The following is a 14,900-nucleotide window of genomic DNA, read 5'->3' as shown; positions in this document are numbered from 1 at the left end:
TCTTTTAAGTTTATAATGGTAGACTTTCGCGCGTTATGGGAAACCCGCTTGCACCGTCCACATTAATCGAACGCTAAATACTTATCTTAAATTCCTCTGAAAAATACCAAAGGGAGATTCCAACCAAGTCGAACCATCGGTGCATTGATGATCCCAGAACAAGATGAACCATAAAAGAACTCACCAATGTCGAAATGCCGACACTAAGACGACGTTGACTGACGCTGATAAATCCAAAATATTATAACGACAAATAACACACATTTAGTTAACAACGAATAAAGATTTATTTCACACATACAACTATTTATTGAATAATCAAGTGTATAACGCGATTATAAATTATGAGTCCGGCGAAAGGGTCTTCCTTTCAATACGATCCAAAATCGACTGACTATTGACGCCGACTTCCCCTAGATCTCCTAATCTGTTAAGAGGGGCGCGCTATCCCTTTTCCTCGTCACCCCTATCGCTCCATCCTTCTCCCTGGACGATTTGGCGGCAGCTCCCCGGAAAACCTAGATAACGACGCTGACAATCGGGCCTTTAGGCGGCACAAACATGCGCACATCCTCACGCAGAAAAACTGCCAGAACACATGTTCGTGGCACGTTGACACGAAAAACTAAACAGCTGATAGATCAAGAGGGGCGAAAACGCTGACAGATACCAACCAATATAAGTAACGATTTACATCGTTACAAACCCCTTCCCTAGGCCGATAATAGCCTGCTATTATCGCCGATAAAACCCAAAACGAAAACGAAACGCTGAATTCCGAAAATATTACTTTACAGAGAAATTCATCTAATATTGTAAAGAAAAATTCATTTGTCGCTCCTCCGAAAATTGGGCTCGCGGTACTTGGGCCAATTCCTCTGGCCAACTGGCTTATTGGTTCTCTAGGAACCGAAGGTCCTCCAGCAGAGACTCACTCTCTCTGGACGCTGACATTGATTATGACAACCCAAGACGAGGAGGAATGAAACGCTTTAAGTCGAATAAGAGCGCATTAACGGTGCGACGAATATTATTGGACTTTAAGTCGTAAACCGACAGTGATGAAGGTTCAATAAATTTTACTTCTAAAACGCGCAACGCATCCAAACGCTTTATATGATCTACCGTATTAGAACAATAAAGCGCGTTAATTTTTTTAATCAACTGATGTAACATCATCGCTGACATGCTCCGAGGCCAATGTTTCATCGGCGTCGAGTCCAAAACGCTGATATGATACTCAGTATGAGTTGTCATCCCGTGCTCAACCGTTTGGGATAAAACTAATTCGTCTACTAACCTCTGGACTTATTGACGCTGATCAGACGTCGAATCACAAATACCCGCACACTCTGCGTTAATTGTGCCGTCCAGACGCTCATTTCTATTCTCCGCGAATTTATACCATTCGCGGCCACTGACTCTCCATAAACCTTTACCTAATTGGACCTCAATGTCCATTTCTTTACAAAAATCATTACCAAGCAACAAATCATGGGACAAAGAGTCGATGGCTATCAACTCAAAAGAGTTGGTGCAACCATCAACAGTCAACCATAACTTCAACTTTCCAAGAGACTTGGTGGATCCGCCTATAGCACTATATATTGCTGACTTCATGCCTACTAAACGATCCTTGAATTTTTGCGCGAGTTTGGGACCTACAACTGACACTGTCGCTCCCGGATCAAACAACGCTAAATACGGTTGATCCGCTAAAAATACTTTAAAGAAACGTCTGTTGTCGCTGATACTCCCGAAATCCGTCTCGTCGATGATTGGGGATTCAACTGCACCATCTGCAGTTCCTACCCCCTCCTGGACTACACGTGCTGATTCTCGATCAACACTTGGAGCTCCACTAACACTTGGACTCTCTAATTCATCCGGAATCTTCAAGACGCTGATTAAATCACCCGCTAATTCGCCAACATCTCTAATACACTCTCTACACAAACTTTGCTCAGACCTCTGAGACTTGTTGGGACTAGTTTCTGGACGTTGTTCACAACACACGGCCTCCCTAGTCGGAATATTATTGCTGTTTAGAACATTGTGTTCAGACCTCTGAACATCGTTCACTAGTGTTTCTGGACGTTGTCCGCGGCACGCGTCCTCACTAGTCGCAATAATATTGCTGGGAATTCTCTGTTCACACCTGTGAACATGATTCACCAGCAGTTGAGGACTCTGTACCCTACAGATGTCCTCATTAGTCGCACTTTTGCTGTTTCGAACATTGTGTTCAGACCCCTGAACATCGTTCACTAGTAACTCTGGACGTTGTCCACGACACACGTCCTGACTAGTCGCAAAATCGGCGCTAATTACACACTGTTCAGACCCCTGAACATTACCTTGACTACTTCCCGAATCGTTACTTGGTTCTGAATACTCCATTAATTTCACCCGCAGAAAACAATCATTTTTAACGAATGGAGCGCTGACTAACGAGGCTGATTCGCTAACGGGGGGGGAGGGTCGTTGGGTCCCCCCCCTTGACAGTTTTCCACCCACTGTCTGAACGCGGCACAGTTCGGACATTGTGAAAACACTGTCCCACGGGTACCACATACTTGACAACTGTCAACACTTTGTTGGGGCTGTCCCTTATTTGGACATTGCGCTGCAAAATGACCTGCCTGATTGCACGCAAAACACACCCTCATCGGACACGCTGAAGCTCGGTGGCCGACCACCTGACACACACTACAGGGGGCAAAGTACGGACGCTGACCTGACGCTGATTGACCAGTATCAGTTTTAGGTCCCCACTGAGGGCCACGCTTCTGCCCAAAATTATGGCCAACCTGGGGTCGAGGCGGTCCACTATTGGGAACACCTTGCGCTGATTGAACAGATTTAGGCTGTACCAAATTTGTTCCTCTAGATGGCGTCTCATCTGTCATAAACGCTTCAACCACAGGTTCGCTAACATTATTACTCGATCTCATTCTCTTTGGTGACTGCTTCTTACTCTTTTTCTTCTTGGGGGGTTTGAGAGTACTACTTTCCTCTTCGGACTCAGACGCTGACGTATCTAATAACGCGTCTATTTTATGCGCCTTATTTGCTCCAGAAGGAGCTGCTGAAGGTACTCTCATTTTATCTTTAGGTGGAGGTGGGGCATAATGCTTATCTATGTCACGAACACGTTCGTAGCGATGCAAAATTTTTTCCAATTCGCTAAGCGAAATGTTATCATAAGTTGCTACGAATCGGCGGTACTCCGGTGTCAACCCTCGAAACACGATCTTCAACATTTTAGACGCTGAAATCGGACGCTTAAATTGTTGCGAAATTAAACGAAGACTGGTTAAATAAGAAGAAATTCGCTCTCCTTTAGCCTGAGTGCGCGCTTTTAATTCTTCCCACAAATCCTCTTCGTCGATAGCACCGCTGAATTCTCTTAAGAATAACTTTTTGAAAACTCGCCACGATCTAATTTCTCTTCTGGTGACATGATACCAACGACTCGCCGAATTTAATAAAACGCTAGGGATTGCCGCTAATAACTCTTGGTCGCAAATTTGATAACATTCTCTACAGTCCTGCACGCGAATTAAAAATTCGCCCGGATCTTCTTTATCCGACGCTGAAAATTTCAAATTCCAGCTCTTTAAAAGCTTCGCTGCGCGCGCACCTGAGATTTCACGCGTACCCGGTCCTTGTCCATATTGGGCCTGGTCTGGGCCATATTCGTCTTCCGATCCTGACTCATCCGAAGACAAGTTCAAAAGTGAGTCATAATGGCCTCGCATTGAATTACCGCTATTTTCCCGAGAATTAAAATTTGCCTCTGTATTTCCGACATGGCCCCCACCATAAGACTTAGCTTCCTCCCTTCTACCCCTCTTTACCCACTCTTTTCTCTCAGGCGGGTCTAAAACCTTTTTAATATCGTTGACCAGACCGGACACGCGATCATGACACTGATCTGGGAAACTTAAGGGAGGTTCGCTGAATGAGTTTTGTGGTTGTGAAACTTTAGGTACCGTACCTGAACCTAGGTTACTATCGGTACCTTGCATAGGCGGAGCCGACGCTGAGTTCCGTAACGCTTGTCCCTGACGCTGACTATTTTGTTCGGGAGGCCGCGGCGCCCAATTAACCTCGGTATTAGTATTATGGGTAAACACCGTACCGTTATGGGGGAGATAGCACATTCGAGTGTCGAATTGACTAAACCTCCCTATAGGTGGTACAAAACTAGGCGTAGTCACACCAGAGCTCGGTAATGCCCAAGTTACTGTTGGAGACGTCCCGGACGTTCCACTTGTCACCGTCGGCGCTACTGTCGTTACATTAGACACCGCACTGCTAACAGCCGTATTAGCCGCTGATATTATGGCTGGAGTCATACCCGCTGACTCACTAGTCGTTAGTTTCTGCTGATCTAACCCGGTGTTATAATCCACGCAGCTCGCCACGTCATCGCCTTGATTCACCTCCACTTCGTCATTCGCGTCAATTTGATCGGTTGTCAAATCCACTTCCGGTACCGGTAATCTATTTAGATCCGGCATAGCCTCCACCAGAAAAACTTCATCCGAATCGCTAGCATCAAATTTTTTAATCCACGGAACAAAAACTATTTCGCCATAAACTAGTCTTGCCCGGACACGCAATAAACGCTCGCGCAATACCTGCACCGTACCTAATTTGCTCACATTATGACTCATCAGTTCTCTCACGACGTCACTGATAGGCATACGCGTTATCGATTGCCAATTTGCGCTGATATTCGGATTTTCCAAAAGTTTCGCGAAGTGACGCTGATAAACCTCCATTGTCGATAAAAGCAAATTTTTCACTCTTCGCGATAACGAAACTAATTCCGGAAAATTATCCACTTTACCCGATCAAATACTAACGCTGACAAAAACAGAAAACACTCTTAATAAAAAAAAAATTCCCTGGTACTAAATCGCGGCACTCATACAACTCTTTCCGTTTTCTAAAAACAATTGAGTTGTCACTGAATTACGCTGATTTCCTCGTACCGATTTACCGAATATACAAAATATAATAAGAGTAAGAGAGAAAAGATTTTTCATTGATAAAAAAAAATTCTCTATTCAGTCCCCAAAATAAAATTCCAAAATAAAATGAATGAATAATTAATTCATTAATTTATTCCAAATGAAATTGGACGCTAACAAGAAACACGCTTTTTCGTATATAAAAAAAAGAATAGTCTCTGATAAATATTGCACCCGCAACACTAAATCACGTCCAATAAAACACTTTCCAAACGTTCACGACACAAAAAAAAGTTTTGTCCGTCGCGAACAAGTGTCAAATTAATAAAAAAAAATTAAATAAATAATTTTCTTTTTTTTTTTTTTTATTAGAGAAAGAAAGAAAAATTAACACCTAAAAAAAAACGAATTAATTCACCGAACGCTGACTCACACTAAATCACGCGGCAATTATAATCGCTTAATTTCACTTTTCTCAAAAATGAAACTCTCTCAATAAATAATCTCTTCGAGAATTGAGAATAATCTCACTTGTCACCTGACAAGGTTTGTAAATTCGCGAACGAGAAAAAAAAATTAATTTGACGCTGATAAATTCTTTCTTAAAATCCCGGTTCACACTCACTGAAATAATAGAAAAAATTTAAACACACTGGCCGATTTACTCTGAAAAGGATCTTCACGTAGTTCAAAAGGAAAACGCTGAGAATTCTAAGAACTCATATATGGCGCTACACTACTCAATTCATTTCACTGACAGAGTGTGTTATAAGTCGAGGTTATAAATTCTAATACTCGCTCTAATCACACTCGGTAAAATAATAAATAATAAAATAAATCCAAATTCAATTCAACGATAGAAAACTCATAAAAAAAAATTCGCAACTTGACATTTATTTCAAATTATATTCTCGAGCACTTTCAATACTCAATAAATTTACCCTCGAAAATAGAAAATTAACTGACAGACAATATTTAAAAATCTTTTTCTTTCACGCTGACTTTAAACTCCCAGCTGACTACTGTTCGCGCAACGTCATACGCATGACGTCATATCCGAGCACATGTTGAGAATTAACTTTTAAAAGGACGCCGAAATTCACCGGCACACATAAAAAAAATTCACTGATGCTCCACGAACAATATGAAAATTATATTAAATATTACAGTTAATTTTTACTTCCTTTTTTTTTAGTTCGAGAAATTGATTGATTATTTCCAATAATCAATGTACACTGAAATTATGCCTCGCGACACCATTACCGGCACACGACCGCGCGAAATTTTTAACCGTCACACACGCTGACAAAACAGGAATTTTCTCCTCGATGACAAAACACAACGCAAAAATGATCTTGTTTTTTATGCTTGGTCAAAAGCCTCCCCACAAGGGATGCCAATTATAATGGTAGACTTTCGCGCGTTATGGGAAACCCGCTTGCACCGTCCACATTAATCGAACGCTAAATACTTATCTTAAATTCCTCTGAAAAATACCAAAGGGAGATTCCAACCAAGTCGAACCATCGGTGCATTGATGATCCCAGAACAAGATGAACCATAAAAGAACTCACCAATGTCGAAATGCCGACACTAAGACGACGTTGACTGACGCTGATAAATCCAAAATATTATAACGACAAATAACACACATTTAGTTAACAACGAATAAAGATTTATTTCACACATACAACTATTTATTGAATAATCAAGTGTATAACGCGATTATAAATTATGAGTCCGGCGAAAGGGTCTTCCTTTCAATACGATCCAAAATCGACTGACTATTGACGCCGACTTCCCCTAGATCTCCTAATCTGTTAAGAGGGGCGCGCTATCCCTTTTCCTCGTCACCCCTATCGCTCCATCCTTCTCCCTGGACGATTTGGCGGCAGCTCCCCGGAAAACCTAGATAACGACGCTGACAATCGGGCCTTTAGGCGGCACAAACATGCGCACATCCTCACGCAGAAAAACTGCCAGAACACATGTTCGTGGCACGTTGACACGAAAAACTAAACAGCTGATAGATCAAGAGGGGCGAAAACGCTGACAGATACCAACCAATATAAGTAACGATTTACATCGTTACAAGTTTGAATTTTTTAAACTTGAAACTTCATTTTGAAACCACTGGCTTTCTGATGACAAATTCTCAAAAAAAACTTTTCCTTTTTTACAAATATTTATTTGACTTATAAAAGGTTCCTTCTGTTTATGACTTTCGTTAAGCACAACTTTCCATTGTTGATTGTGCGACAATACAGAAATATCTAAATGTTTTTTTTTCCATTGCAACTGTAAGGTATCTTTTAGTTCATTTTGACTTGAAAGAAAAGAATTTATAATTAAAATTCTTGGATGAGAACCCCAAAAAAACTTTTTAAGAATATCCTCACATTTGTTAGTTTTATTGTGTAGAACAAACAGTGTTGAAACTCCTAATTTATAATAATATTTGTCAAATTCGTATCGACTTTTACGATTTATTATATCATAGGTCATAATCAAAGATGGAAAATTCATGTTAACTGCTCTCATAAGAGAATTCATCACTGGATCATCAATGTCCAGTTCATTTTCAAGAATAAACACTACCTGACGAGGTTTCTCTTCGTTTAAGTGTTTCATCAATCCATCATAATAATTATTTGTTGAAGATATTCCTAGGATTTTCGTCCAAAGAAAGCAACTGACAAAATATACACTTATTAACTTCATTGTGCACAACCACAATGTTCAACTCTTCAAACCTGTCTGACCATGATGAAAAAAAAATTACGCTTCTAGCTGCTAGTTTGTTTAAAATATTTTGGATTTTATGAAAAACGTTTTTGACATGAAGGATGCTTCAAGAGAACCTTTTTGTGTTATATATAAATTAAATATTAATAATATTGTCAATTATGTCATGTAACAACTGTTTGTACAGATACTTTGTTAAATATAATTATATTGACTCTAAATGACTATAAATAATGTTGACTTATTTTATGTAATGTTACATTTTGAGTGGAATATGGAATGGAAAATTAAAGTGTGACAGAAAGAGGGAGAAAAAAAATCTATGAGAAGAAATCTACTGATTTTAAATGAAGTAAGGGGAAAGACCGGTGAAATTTCAACTGATGCTGTGCGTCAAAAATTATTGTTACTATTGTTTATATATTTTATTTGTTTTCTGTTTTCGAAAATATATCTAATGTTTAATTTTAATTTTATTACATTTTTATACCTCTTAGTAATTATTAAATTTAATAGAAAAAAATTTAATGTACATTTTACTAAATAAATAATGTGTTTCTTTTATTATTAAAGAACCGATATCTGTATTTAAATTAAGAATTTTTTTATGCCTTAAATTAAAAAAAATCATAACTTTCATAATTATTATCAAATTAAAAAAAAGGAAAAAACATTTTCTTATTTTTCATAAAGATTTCGAAAAAAAATTCTAACTAAAATCTCACTTGCAATGCTTCGTATATTATTTGTTAAATTAATTTTTCAATAAAAACAAAATTTTTTTTCCTCACTTATAATAGAATTTAAATAATTTATTATTTTCTTAAATATGAAATTAATACTTTTGATATGAAAATCGGATCTTATAAAATTTCCGACGATATTTATGATAATTTCTCAATTTAAGTGAAATCATCCTATTAGGATTATTAGCTTAAGAATTCTCTTTATTTTTTTTTTATTTTTTAAATTCTTTTTTTGTGCAGCATTCCATTTTATAATATATAAACATATTCGAATTATATTGGTCGCTGTCTTTATTGAAAAAAAAGAAATTCGGAAATAAGTGTAGGTATAATTTCGTAAAAAATGAAGCGAAGGAAGTAACAGTTGATTCTTAATCCAGCAGCTTTGGACCATATCTCTATACATATAAAATACCGTTTCTTATTTACACATACACGTATATTACAACAGGTGCCTGGCGGGAGTTGAAGCTCGAGATGCACTTTCTTGGGAGGTAGACACTTGCTTCATAATTATTGAATGTATATATATATATATACACCTTGTGCAGATTTACGTAAATGGTTCATGCAAAAACCTTGCCGGAAAAGAAGGACAAACAAGATAGTATACGTGATGAGAAGGGACGAGAAAAAAAATTCATGTCATAAAGCTATGAGACATTAAAGAAGAGTAACAGTGATTAAGGCGAAGTGCTAAAAAAAAATAAAGCGAAACAAATAGATAAGATGAATAATTATCCTCTTTTTAATGGATTATTTTTATAATAAAAGAAAAATGAAAAAAATTTCGGATTTTTTAAGGTCATGTGTTTGTTGTAATTCTACATGGTTGTCGGTATTTTTTATCGTGAAATATTTTAAAAGTAAAATATAACTTAACTACCAAATTTTGTAGAGAACTGAAAAATGGTATAAGGAATTATTGATATTTTCTAGAAAATTTTAATTCGTCAACTTTTAATTTTTTGGACATTATTATTATTATTATTATTATTATTATTATTATTATTATTATTATTATTTTTATTATATGAAGAAGAAGAAGAAAAAAATTGTGTAAAAATCTGAACAGTAATTTTCTATTTTTATTTGAGACAATCTTAGGGAATGAACATAAGAACAAGTTCAAGATTTATTTGAATGTGATTTTGAACTAATTTCTGAAAGAACTGTTTACTTCAAACAGTCGCTTGTATATATATATATATATATATATATATATATATATATAGTAAATTGAAGAAATCATGTGCCCATAAAACATTTTGATCGACTGGACAATGAATTGCATAGAAGGCGTTGAATTGGCCATCTGTTCTTGACATAAAATAGAAAGAGGAGAAACATTGACAAAGTACAAAGATCGATGCTGTGTATAGGAAATGTATCTAAAGTACCTGCACTAGAACATTCGTCATGTTTTAAAATATATGAAAAATAAAATATATACACTGAAAAGAATGAATTACCTACAAATGGGTAACGAATGTTCGCTAAAAAAAAAATTTCTGCAGCAACTAAAATTTTTGCTAATGCTAAAATGAGAAAATTTTAAAAAATTCGCTACCACAGAAAAATTCTTTTGTACATGTCATTGGAAAAATAACATTCAAAATTTAGAACATTATACACTTGAGACCTATTTTAGAATATTTTATACTTAAATTCAATATTCTTAAAATTAGAATATATTCTTATCTAAAAATATTATATTTAGGTATATATATATAAACATTGAACCAGTAGTTTTCAAAGAAATAGAATTAGGAGCATATTTATTTTTTTCATGAAACATTTTATGACTTGTTAATTGACTACTTGGTGGGCTTCGAAGTCGTAAATGTACTCTTGATACCAAAGATTTGTTTTTTCAGTGCGGAACAATATTTGTCCAAGTGAAAATTTTTAATCAGAAATTTTTATTGATGCAAGAAAAAGGACTTGGTGTTTTTTTAAAGTTTTAGCGCAATTGTCAATAATTCTTTCCCAGCCTTTGTGTTATACATTTTACCCAAAAAAAAAAAAATTATATTGTACTACTTTCTAAATCTGAATTAGTGAAAAGTGAGCTACTAATTTAAATTAGTAAGAATTTTCACTAATTTTTAATCACATTTTACTAAAACTTTAGAAAAAAAAAATTTTTAACTACTAAATCAAATAGTAATATTTTACTAAAAATTAGTAAAAATTCTTACTAATGTAAGTTAGTAGCTCACTTTTCACTAATTCTAATTTAAGGAAGTTCTATTGTTTGACTAAACTAGTCAAAACAATAACCATTTTTTTCTGATTTGATTCACTTTGTAAATTAGAAAGTCTGGCAACACTGCTTATATTATTATTATTATTATAATTATTATTATAATTATTATTATTTTATTATTATTATTATTATTATTATTATTATAGGATTACAAAATTGTAATATTAATTAAGTATTAATATAATATAATAAATTAATAATTAAATATAATATTATATTTATACATAATTTATCTTATTTATATACTTTAATTATTTCAAGTATTATATGGTTTTTTTTAAATAACATGCGCTTGAGTATATTCTAACCTCAAAACTTTGACGCGTGCAATACCGTGTTGCCAGACGTTGCATAAGTTTTGCTCGCTGTATTACAAAAAATGAAAAAAAAATTTATAAATTAATTAATTTGAACTCTCACAGGTACCTATTGTTCTTTTTTAAATAGAATATCGGTTCATTACATATCTGTCTTTAACTATACAAAATTTAATCAATATCTCTTTGTTTAATAATTTGTAGTACAAAAATATATGTGACAAAGTAATGAATTCTTATAAGAATCAATGTTAAACAGTGAAAAAATAAAACGATTATAACTTTTTTCTGAAGAACCTACAGGTCTTAAAAATGTAACTACAAAATTTTAGAAGCATTTTCTAGTACTACACCAAGTTTTATCAAAATCTGTTTGTTCATTCAATTATCCATAGAACCTCCTTAAAGAGTATATGGGGCATTCTATGGGAAATTTGCATTGAAAATTTTTTTTTGTCCGAAACATTTTTTTTCGAAATCTATATGAAAAATAAGGAAATACGTATTTTTTTATTTTTTTATTTGATGAAAATGAAGGAAGTTATGATTTTTTGAAATTTAATGTCAACGAAGAAAGTGTGTTTTTGGAACATTTTTTAATCTATTGTACTAAGAAATTAAAAATTATGCTATATATGAAATTTGTTCATTTTTTCTCAAATTTTTCAAATATGTGCTAAAAAATAACGTACCTATAACAGAAACAACAAAAAAGTTGAAATTAAACTTATAAAGTGAGTTTTCTCAAAAGAGACACTTTCGATTTTTAATTTTTTTTTTTTTTGCATTACAATCTCTGATGATTGAAGAATTTTTTCCCCTATCTGCGAAAGTGGTATTTTTAGTTTTTAAATTACTATTTATAATTTTTTTAGTACGGCTCACAGAATTTAAGCATTTTTTCTACAAATATAACCTTTTTCCATTAAAATTCATTTGTTTATTTTTAATTTTCATAAAAACATACTAAAAATTATTGCGTCAAGCTTAAAAATTGTAAATAGTAATTTAAAACCTAAAAGTACCACTTTCGCAGATAAGGGAAAATTTTTTTCAGTTATCAGAGATTGTAATGCAAAAAAAAAAAATTTTAAATCGAAAGTGTCTCTTTTGAGAAAACTTACTTTATAAGTTTAATTTCAACTTTTTTGTTGTTTCTGTTATAGGTACGTTATTCTTTAGCACATATTTGAAAAATTTGAGAAAAAATGAACAAATTTCATATATAGCATAATTTTTAATTTATTAGAACAATAGATTAAAAAATGTTCCAAAAACACACTTTCTTCGTTAACGTTAAATTTCAAAAAATCATAACTTCCTTTATTTTCATCAAATAATAATATAAAAAAATACGTATTTCCTTATTTTTCATATAGATTTCGAAAAAAATGTTTCAGACAAAAAAAAATTTTGAATGAAAATTTCCCATAGAATGCCCCATATTCAAGTTTAGTTACAATTAAAATCTTCATCATTAAAATATTAAATATTTTTTTTAAATAATTCAAATTAATTAACTTTAAACTTCAATATTTACACTTTAAATAAAATTCCCATAGATATTAATTTGAAAATAAGAAATAAGATTCCATTAAAATTAATTATTTGGAGTATATGACAGGTGGATGGATGCACCTCTAAATTTCATAGAGAAAATGTGATAATTTAAATTTTTTTCTTATAAATTCACAGCTTCTTACCTGGGAAGAAGTATCGACACAAAGTGCAACATCTTTAATCAATTGTGTATTATTATTATTATTATTATTATTATTATTATTATGATCAAAGGCGTAACGTCATAAATCAGTCACACTTTATTGGTTTAATGCCATACATATATATATATAGATGCCACTGTATAAGAATACAGTAGATTTTGAATGCAGGCGATTAAACTTAATTAACTTTTCACTTCGTTCCATTGGGTCCGCGCGTTACGCTATGAGAAAATCTGAGATCTCAATCGTCTCCTTCCGACAAGAAAAAAAAAATTTGTAATAATATAGTAATATTGAAAAAAAAAATGTTCAACACATAAATAATGATCATTGTAACTCTTGTAAAAAAAAGAACAATTTTTACGTATGTCTAATATAATGAAATTATTACTACATTATATATACTTTTTAAAGATGATATTCCTTTTTTGTTATATTATGTAAAATTATTATATTCCTTATAATACAAAAAAAACGTAATTTTAAAAATTCGATTTTTTTTTCAAATAGTTGCAGCTGTTCTCGGTTTGTTACTTCGTTAATGTAATGACTGTAATGTACCGTCTTATTAAAGTATTACGTCAATTATATTTTCTTTTCCGTTTTGAATCCTTCTTAATTGAAGTTAAGAATAATCGTTCCCGATATATAAAAATTGGTTTAAAAAGCTGCTATTATATATATGGAAATTATTGAAATATGCAGTTTTAAAAATTCTCACAAAAAATGATTTCTTTACTTTTGTATTATGTATTTGATTTTTTTTAGTATCCCAATACAGAGAAAAAATGTATTTGTTTAGAGCTAAATAAATTTTATTCAAATTTTGTTATTTTTAAGAGAAATATATAATTAAAAATATTTTTTTAAATATATAGGTATATATATTCTCAAGAATTTTCCATTTATTAGAATTTTAAAATTAAATATATTTTTTATTTAATTCTAATAAATTACATATATTTAATTCAATAGAAAAATATTCTCTACACTGAAAAAAATTTATTTGATTCAAATAATCGGTTACTTGACTATTATTATTTATTACAAATAATTATATTATTTTACTCAATTACTCTCTAAATCTGAATTAGTAAAAATGTTTACTAATTTAAATTAGTGACTCACTTTTTGCTTTAGAATTAGTTAAATTTTACTAATTGTTAGTAAAAGTTACTAATAATTAGTAAAATTTTACTAATTGAGAAGCAAAAAGTGAGTCACTAATTCAAAATAGTAAACTTTTTTACTAATTCAGATTTAGAGAGTAAATAGTATTTGCTTTCAATAGAAAAATTATTGGTTCAAATACAGTTGATTTAATTAAAATAAAAATTATTTGGTTTAAGTAAATATTTATTTGATAATAGTCCAAGTAACCAATTATTTGAATCAAATAAATTTTTTCCAGTGTAGTTGTAAATAATTGTTAAAAAGAAAAGGCAAATTTAATAAATTATGAAATATTCTGCAAAGAAGAAAATCTTTATCATTTTTCATGAAATAATATTAATGTTAAAATAATTTTCGATAAGATTTTTCTGTTCTTCTTTTTTTTTTTTAATTGATATAAGAGATTGGAAATAAATAAAAATTCGATCGTGTATAATAACATCGTTTAGTATTGGATCAACACTGCGGTTATAACTGACAAATTTAAGGGTCATAAATTTTCACCGTTTTACAAATCGTAAGACGTGGGAATTATTGTATATTTATACGATATATTAAAATAGCTTTGAGGCAGGAACGTTAAAAAGATTTCTTTTCTCCTTCTGATACACCTTCATATATATATATATATATATATTGTTCTTTTTTCTTCGATTCGACCTGTCTTCACTGTAAAAAATATTCACGTTTTAAAATGAGTACTTTTTGAAATCTGATCGATTATAATACTGCTGGAGTCTATTTTAGCACACAAATGTGGTATCAATATCCTTTTCAATGCAGGATGAAAATTATTCCAAAAGGCGGTATTAATATAATAGCTGTAGCAGTACTGCCATCTTAAATTATAGCGCCAAATTTTGAAAAATCAAAGATGTAATTAATTTCATTAAATAATAATTAATATATTATTTATTTGAAAATTACTAAATATTTATACTGGT

At 32.3% G+C, this 14,900-nt stretch overlaps 1 protein-coding gene across 2 annotated transcripts in view; it reads right to left on the bottom strand.

The window, feature by feature from the left end:
- LOC127283561 (uncharacterized) overlaps positions 1-14,900 on the bottom strand; it is a 145,912-nt gene that overhangs the window by 55,631 nt on the left and 75,381 nt on the right. The window lies entirely within an intron of this gene.

Source organism: Leptopilina boulardi, unplaced genomic scaffold (genome assembly GCF_019393585.1).
Source record: "Leptopilina boulardi isolate dan_hultmark-lab unplaced genomic scaffold, ZJU_Lbou_2.1 LbouV2_310, whole genome shotgun sequence".
In the NCBI taxonomy this organism is placed as follows: Eukaryota; Metazoa; Arthropoda; class Insecta; order Hymenoptera; family Figitidae; genus Leptopilina; species Leptopilina boulardi.
This window is presented reverse-complemented; position numbering and strand designations above follow the sequence as displayed.